An 8,948-nucleotide genomic window follows, 5' to 3' on the forward strand; every position below is an offset into this window, starting at 1 on the left:
GCAAGGCAATTTGGGAATGACTGGTTAGGATTCCAAAGGTAGTAGGTGTTGTCAGAAGGTGGACAGGCAGGCAAGTATTCAGCAATTCCTTACCAGACAATGCAGACCAGCTTGGAGAAAATTTGAGGAGAATGCACCCTTCTGTCGATGAAAGAGGTCTTTGCAACCAATAAACAACAATCTGGCAGAGATTGGGAACATCAGCTGGTCCTTAAATACTGTCACTGATGGCCTGATGAGAATCAGGTGTGTAGGCTGAAACCAGGGGGCTCAATCAGCAGGTGGAGTCTGAGGCAGGACTTGCGCATCCTCAACAAAGGCCAAAACATTAGTGAAGAGAACAGAGGAATCCTAACCATCCCAGGACAATCACAGGAACCAGTTTGAGTTCATCTGAACTTTGTAACGCGGTATGTTAACCTGTTGGAAGCAGCCATACTTTACGGTCCAATAGTAAGGGGCTCACATTATTATTATTTGATCACCACCAGCAGCCTAAATCGTTGATACCAGGCAGGATGGATCCATGATTGTTTTTGTGCCAAATTCTGACCCTGTCTTTAGAATGTCACAGCACAAAGGTACTCATCAGACCAGGCAATGTTTATCCATGTGTGACCCGGTATGGTCTTCTGCTGTTGCAGCCCATATTTGTAATGAGGGGTTATTTGAGTTACTGGGTTACTCCTATGACTTCCTGTTCCAACAAGTTGTTCTGTTTTGTTTTGTTTTTTGCTGAGAGAACTGCCACTCACTGGATGTTTTTATGCTGCATTCAAAGTCAGTCAAATCCCCCCCCCCCCCCCCCTATTCTGGTGCTCAGTTTGAATCTCAGCAGGTCACCTTGATCTTGTCTACTGAGCTGCTGCCATAGTTTATCCAATTAGATATTAAAGTGGGGCAGACAGATGGCCCATTAATCATCTGTTATTTTGTTTTTTGAATGATGTCAAATGATGACTTTTCTTCATGTGGAAACCATTAGGCCCACTATAATATTTGTTCTGTAGTAGTTTGCTCTGAAAATTACATAAATAATCTTACAAAAAACATCTATTACAATCCCGATCTGTTTCAGATGATTACAAATTCAGGTTGTCACAGTATTGATGCATAGTGATGAAGAATGGATTCTCTTTGCATGTGAAAGCACATGTGCCACTAGAACACTGTGTAATTTATGGAGGCATTTTATCCAGGTGTTCTATTGAGAAAATCTAATAAAATAAAAATCTAATAAAATAATGAAGGCTCTACACTGAATTCTCCCCTTTTTTCCACAGTAACCATCATATGACCAACTCTGAAAACTGAAAACATCTTAAAGATCTAACCTTCTCATGTCCCCATTTTATTGTTTTTTTCCATTAATTTCCAGGTATGTCTGTCTGTTAATTTTGTGATTTTAATGCGTCATCCACATACTTTAGGGGATTAGTAAAGGGCAGTGAATTTCACATTGGAAGCGGACAGTGATGTGTTTTTCCATCTCACGTGCAGGACGTCCAGGAAACGTCTGGCTGCAGCTGGAGTCACAACATGGAGCAGCCCGTGGCCTCTCTGCTCTGCAAGATCCTGATCAGGGCCGTGACTGTTTTCAGACCCGCTGAGACCTTATTCACAGGTATGTGCTGTGTCATTCTAAGCATGGATCTTTCATGGCAAAAACAGTTCAATAGGAGGTAAGTAGCGTGGATTATAAGCGGGAGCTATGAGATGATTTGTAGGTTGAAAAGGTCAAACTCTGAATGTGTTTCTCTTTGCACAGTAAAGAGGGTCTTAAATGCTTAAATAGAGCTTTTTGCATTATTTTAATTTGGTATTGGCTGCACACTTTTTCAAACTGAAGTGATTTATAAATGATCACTGCTTATTAAATTAATTGGTTCATCAAAGCTTCAGTAGGCAGCTGAGATACAAATGATTTTTTTTCCCAATTAAAGTCAGCAAAAAACAGTCAAAGTGTTTGTCAAGTCTGACAGCCTTCCATGAAACAGATCAGAAAAGTTCAACATTAAAGAAAATAATTTAAATAAGATATATTTTTTAAGTTACTTTATCTTCTAACAATCACCTCTTTGGCGATTGGGAAGCTTGTGTAATATCGCAAACATGTTGAAAGGACACTCTTGCTACTGTTCTAAGCTGCAGGTCAGTGGTGATCTATTTTTGATAATGTCAGGATATTATTGCAGTTAATTAAAACTGCTGTGGCCTTGTTGCAGTCTAAAGGGAGAGTTTTTCGTTCTGTCTTCAGAGGTGCAATGTAGTTTAAATACACAACACTGCTATAGTGGTTACAGAGATATTCCAATGGGAGCACAAGAACAACAGTGAGCCCGTTTTATCTGCTTGTTTTTCTTCCCGTAAATGACTTAAGGCTTATTAAACATAAGGTGAGTAAAACTGAGCGAAGCTGCAGTTCTGCAGTTCAAAATAAAATACATGGTATGGCAGCCCAAATAATAAATATCACAGTGAAGGAACGTTTTCTGTTCCTAGAGTGTGTGTGGCCTTTGGATTATTGTTCTGATTTCACTGCTGTTCTACTCTTATTGAAGCTTTTCATTCTTTTGTGTGTGAGTCTCAGCCATGGGGGAGCCACAAACCAGTGTACTCCTAGTGCTGGTCCCAAGCCTGGACAAATGGGGAGGGTTGCGTCAGGAAGAGAAACCGCTCTAAAATATTTGCCAAAGCAAACATGTGGATCATCAAGAATGAGATTTCCATACTACATCAGTCAGGTCCTGGGTTAACAACATATGACTCCGGTGCTGTTGGCTAACAGAGTGCTGTTGGCTGAAAATAAAGGAGAACGAGTGGGGAAGCTGTATTTGGAGGCAGTAAGGGAGATGAAAAGGCAGGAATGTCGAGGTGAAAGTAGGGACTTTAAATGTAAGGACTTGGACTGGTAAAGTGAGAGAGCTTGGTGATATTATGGTGTGAAGGAAAGCTGCATTTTCAAGATACCTGGACCATATTGTTTTCTCTTGTTTTTAAACGATTGTGAAGCACTTTGGTCAACTCTGTTGTTTTTTAAATGTGCTATACAAATAAATTTTGAATTGAATTGAATTGAACAGTATGCTTTGATACTGACACGAGGGAAGAGCACTGGTACTGGTTCTCAAAAATTAATTTGATGTGCAGAGCTCCAGTAACCACAGAGAGATAAAGCTGATGAGCCACACCATGAAGATATAGGAAAGCAGTGTGTCTTTGTGCTTACACTGAAAAAATGGGAATTGGCTGGCTTTTGAATTTGCACAAATGAATTAGTTAATGCTACACAAGCCTTTCATGTTTCTCTTATTTACATGATTGAATAAAGTACCATTTACTTGATTATAAACAATACTGAGACTACTTATTTTTCTTGCATTGATTTAAAGTGACTAAATTAGAATACTAAAACCATTGTAATCATGTTTGACCACAACCGGAAATGATGCAATATATTCAAAGACAACAACTAAATATGATTGGATAATAAGACCTAGAGTCTTATCCAATAAGACAACAACATAATTTAAGCAGAGCGCAATTGACCGCCAGATTCTGGAAGACTGTTTAGCCACATGCAACCTTTGGCACTGAGTCAGGCATACTGAGAAGGTAAGTAATTTAAATACATTTGTTTTAGTTGGGTACGTTTTCACAGAATTGTTGTAGTGCATGCTATAGGAAAAGTAATCTGTAATGCATCTACATGTTGTTTTTACAGTGCTAGCTAAAGTTGGTATTAGCTTTGTGGCTAAAGCTGAAAAATAGTAACAAATTGCACATAGTCGGGAGAAAGCACCTGTTGTCGGTCAGATATGGAATTTATGTATGTGACAGAGAGCACTGGCGTTTTTGATGGCTTAGCAAGTTAAAACGTCACTGAGAGAGCACAATAGTGTTTGTGTTACTCGTGCTAGTTATGGCTACAGTGGCTAATTAGTCTGGCTGTAACCGTCAGAGTTTAAGAAGCTGGGAGCGCCACAGTGCCGTACCTTAATTCTTGCTGCTGACATGCACTCGAGTTATAATAAGTATCCTGCCACCTTAGACGTGGGTTTAAGAACCTGTGCCCATAAATGCCAAATCATTTTTGCATTTAGTCATTGTTTTAGGTGAAGTGTCACTTACTTGACTATTCTATTGGTCAAGCCCAAATAATACAGCAGATATCTACAAGGAGATAAGTTTGTTCAACAGAGTATGTTTTATTAAGTGATGTATTGTGAATTTTCCAACATTGTCCTAACAAAAATTAGGACCCTTTGTTCCCCCTTTTTTTCTACTTTGTGTAGAACATATGTGAGCTGCTTCCCAAAACATTATGTATAAATGAGAGAAAGATTGGTACTTTAAAGAAAGCATTACCTTTATGATTACAGAAGTCAAAATATCAGATGATGATAGCTTACCATCTAAACTCCCCATCTCTTGGCATGTTTGAATTAGAGGTCTCAGCTGTATCGGCCTTTCTAGTGGATTTGCTTAAAGAGGAGATATCTTAAGTCATTAGGTACATATTCCCTGACATTCTAGAGGTCAACCTTGCACAGTGTGTGACATTAAAGGTCATAACTTATAGAAAGGGAATGGTACTGGCCCAAAGGGCAGCAGGTGGATTGCCAGAATACTGAAAAACCATATCTGCATTGTACCACAGCATATTCTACATCGTCAGAGAGCTTGGTGGCTGGTACAGAGAGCACGACAGAGCTTTTGAGCTCAGCCCAGTATCCACAAGAATATTCACTCTCGTTTCACTCTGTGAACTCCTTGATACTTATCCATTGGTTGACTATAAGACTGGATCAGTCCACATTGTGACTTTAAAAAGGCATATAGAAATAAAAGGTGTTCAGATAAGTGTAATAGGTTCAGTCAAATGTATTTCATTAGATAAATTATTCTTTTTTTTATGTCTAAAATTTATAACTTTGACTATTGGGTATGGATAGCTGTAGTGCTGGGCGATATGACGATATATATCGTGTGGACGATAGAAAAGTGTCTATCGTGCCATCTGTCTTCTATCGTTTATATCGTACTAACCCAAATTTTATAAATTATTACATGAAATATATAATTAACCCTTTACAACTGGTCGGAGCAGGTACACTCCGTTTTACCTAACTATTTTTAAATCCCTGTAGAACTGGAACCACATAAGGTAGTGCAAAAATTTTTTTTTTGCATGTGAAACCGGAGTTGTACTTACATCTTATGCCATTAGCTTGTCCAAAGTCACGGTTTCCTTCCACATATAACTTTGCAAAAATTGCATAAGAAGCACTTGCAGCAACAAAAACACAATATTCCAAACTTGCAGCAACAAAAACACAATATTCCAGAAACAGGCTTTGCCGACGTTCATAAGACTTCCTACGTTGGCATATACGTCAGCGCGAACTATCGCACGTCCGCCATTACCTGCCCGAAACCGGAAGTGACGTCATTTTCGCGAAAGGGCCTTATAAGCCTATGTTGGTGTTTTTAAAAGACATGTTTGACTTTATGTTTTTCTGTATCGTTTCTGGGATGCTTAGAACTCAAATTACACTGTTGGAAATAGTTTATTTTGATGCATTATAATATTTATTTTCATTTTTCCTGTAGTATATAAAAATTAGTGTATCTCAAAAATAAAACTATGAAGACACTCAAAATAAATTTCTCGTGGTTGGAAACTTTTGTATTTACAGTTTTGAGGGATACACCGCTTAAATTTTTTTTAACTAGAAATATATGTAAAAAACAAAAAAACGATTTTCAATTTTTGTGTAGTTTATTGCACTACAAGTTTTTGCAATTTATGTAGTTACTATGGACTTAATGCATACATATTATTAAAATTTGGGCTATAACGGTTGTATTGATATATGGAAACTAGAAATACTCCCACAAGTGGCACTACAGCATGTAAAAACATAAAGATAAGCTCTGGCGGACTTGGTTCTATGGTAGGTCTTAAAGGGTTAAATAGCCTGTGGCAAATATATTAGTGTTGTCTTCTCACTATACATGCTCTTAACTTTATGCAAGTAAATAATATGGTATAAAAAAATGATATTTTTCGCAAAGAAACTCCGTCTCGTGGTTTGCTGCTGTACGTGCACCCGGATTTGCGACATACTTTACGGTAACTCAAAACAAAGACTGCACCCTCGGCACTCGCTGTTTACAGACTGCGTACTTTCTAGATGACCACAGGTCAGGTCGTATATCGTGATATATATCGTTATCGTGATATAAAATAATTCATATCGTGATAAATATTTTTTCCATATCGCCCAGCACTAGATAGCTGTATGAAAACTAAACTGAAACGATTCTTTCTGAATGTCTGATATGTAATTCTTTTTTGCCTACAGAGTCCTGTGGTCCTAAAGACTGTTTTGGCTGACGGAACCTGTCGAAGGCTCACTCTCTAATGGAGCGCCTGAATCAACTGAGGATCTCATCGTTGAAGTCAAGAGACAGTGTGGTCTTCAGGGCAGTTTCAGACTTCAGTTTATGGATTCCTTGTTTGGGAATGAGTTTCTTAACCTTACCTCGGTTTCAGAAGTAGCAGACAAAGGGACTCTTAAAGCTACTGACATGTCAAAGCCCACCACATGGACATAAAAAAAGAGTAACAGAGTTGGTGAAACTCAAGATGGAAAAGACTTTTTCATACAGAAGACATGAAGTTGTTCGTGATGCACCAATGGTGGAGGCTTTCATGGCAAGATGGCCTGCTCTATTTGATTTCCATGAGGTAAGGTTTGCCTCATACACGGTGTTCTTGTGGTATTAGCCTAAAATGGTTAAGGCACAGTTGTTATTTGACAGCCCATTTCTTCAGCATGAGTGATTGCAGCCTTCTTCCAGGTATTAAACCTTTGAAGCTCATTCCTCTGTGCTCATGTTTTCAGATCAACGCTGAGTTTAAGAGAATTGCCACCATCCCCCCTCAAACAAAGTTCCTGGCTCAGCTGGATCTCCACTTGGACAACCTGGTGAAGTTGGTCAACAGAAGAGGAGAGCTTGGACTAATACTGAAAAGAATTGTGGCACAAATGGATAATGTAAGCGATAAAGCCTCAACACTCACTTAACATGATCCTCTTTGGATGAAACTTTATAATTGTGGAAGATTTCAAATGTTTTCCCATGATAAATTCTCTCATTTTGTATTTTTACATCTGCTTGTTTTTTTAACCTTCAATTTGTCAACTTATTAATTGCCAGTAAACCTATTATTAATTTGTGTGCCTTTACTTTAAAAACATTCATGTAAAGTACACTATTAAAACTTAAATGAAAGACAAGGGATGAATGAAGATGCTAATTACATACATTTCATTTCAGTGTGAAGATGATGATGCTGTGTGTCAAGGGAGTGTGTATCTACATGGGTGAAGACCCTGGCATGATTATCCGGGAGTATGTGGTATGTACTTGTCTTTTTTGTCTTTTTTTTTTTACTTTCCACAGTGTGTCATATTACTTACTTGGCATGAAATGACTAACATGGCTTCTTTTTTACAGGGCATGGAAGAACGTGCCATCAATGAGACTGTTGAAAACACCACTGTTCGAATTTATCTTCTTAAAGAGCAAGCTTCAGCAGATGAACAAGAGTTGTCCTTGCAGGCATCAGGGTGGCGAAGAATTTGGATAATGAAGCATTTGCTGTGATAACGCTATTTGGACTCATGTATGCATTAAACCTTGCCTACCCTGCTGACCTCTGCTACAACTTTGACGTTTTCCAGAAGGTTTTCATGGAACTGGATGGAGCTAAACTCTCTAAAGTTCTTGCTTTCAAAAACCATCTGTTTCATTGAGAAGTCAAAGACAGCACTTCTGCAGTTCTTTGCAGTTTTTCATTTTGTGTTCAGTAATCTTATACTGCTTATGTTTTTATTGCTTTCCCCTCATGTGACTGCAGTGCAGGATGATTTTTCCTTTTGGTATCATGTTGTAAGAAATTTTTACTGACGATTTTTAGCAACATGTTCTGAGTCAACCTTAATGTCCTGCTTACATGTTTAAAAGGAAGATTTAAATTCATATAGGTGTTTGGTATTAGTTATGTAACAATGTCATTTAAGGCTCAACTTAGTTGAAATCTTGTACAGGTAAATATTTGTACAGAAGCTGAAACTGTTGGCAAATAATACACAAGTTATATTTGTGTAAATCTGTTTATTCATAAAAGCGTGTTGCTTTTTTTCAGGTAGTCTTAATTTAGTTTAAATTTTCAATTGTGTAATTAATACAAATATTATATGTAAGAGATGACTGGATCATCTATAAGCACTTTTATTTGCTACTAAGGTCAGTTTTTTGTGAAATATTTGCAAATGTTTTAAATTTTTCTTTTAGTTATTTCTGCAGGCTATCTTTAAAAATGTGTTAACAAGTTTATATGGATGTGATTTTGGACTTGTTCATGGAAGCTTGCTGCTTTCACTGCTGTTACAGTTTAATAAAGGTGAATTGTTCAGTAGCACTCACAGTCTTTGCCTTTTTTGTCAATAATGATCACTTAATATTTCAACTGAAAAAATCAAGTAGGATTTAAAGCCATAATTTGTGTTGCAGGGACATAATTGCAATGTGTTTACATTACACAATATCATTGCGTACCATTGGCAATCAAAAATAAGTTGATGTTAAACATTAAAATGTATTGACATTATGCAATACATTGATATTATGGTAACAGATTAATATTAGTACATCAAACATGATTTTTTAAAGTAATCTGATGTAAATAAAATACTTTGATTTGACAAGCATTAATTACTTGAGGGAAAGTGGAAAATTAAGTCAGTCATACTTATTCATATTATGTGGGACCGATGTACACAATAAAATCAAGTAAATTGAAAGAACTTTTTTTTTCAGTGTAGAAAGAGCACTACAGATTGCTTTGAGAGTGTTGATGGAGAAGGATCTAGAGA

General features: G+C 37.3%; 1 long non-coding RNA gene across 1 annotated transcript; it reads left to right on the forward strand.

The window, feature by feature from the left end:
- Window positions 1–6,372: 6,372 nt before the first annotated feature.
- Window positions 6,373–7,903, forward strand: LOC134643696 (uncharacterized). The gene is made up of 4 exons (XR_010096388.1): window positions 6,373–6,754; window positions 6,912–7,064; window positions 7,348–7,429; window positions 7,528–7,903. It is a non-coding gene; the product is annotated as an uncharacterized LOC134643696 (long non-coding RNA).
- Window positions 7,904–8,948: the final 1,045 nt, after the last annotated feature.

The sequence above is a fragment of the Pelmatolapia mariae genome, linkage group LG15 (genome assembly GCF_036321145.2).
Source record: "Pelmatolapia mariae isolate MD_Pm_ZW linkage group LG15, Pm_UMD_F_2, whole genome shotgun sequence".
Lineage (NCBI taxonomy): Eukaryota > Metazoa > Chordata > Actinopteri > Cichliformes > Cichlidae > Pelmatolapia > Pelmatolapia mariae.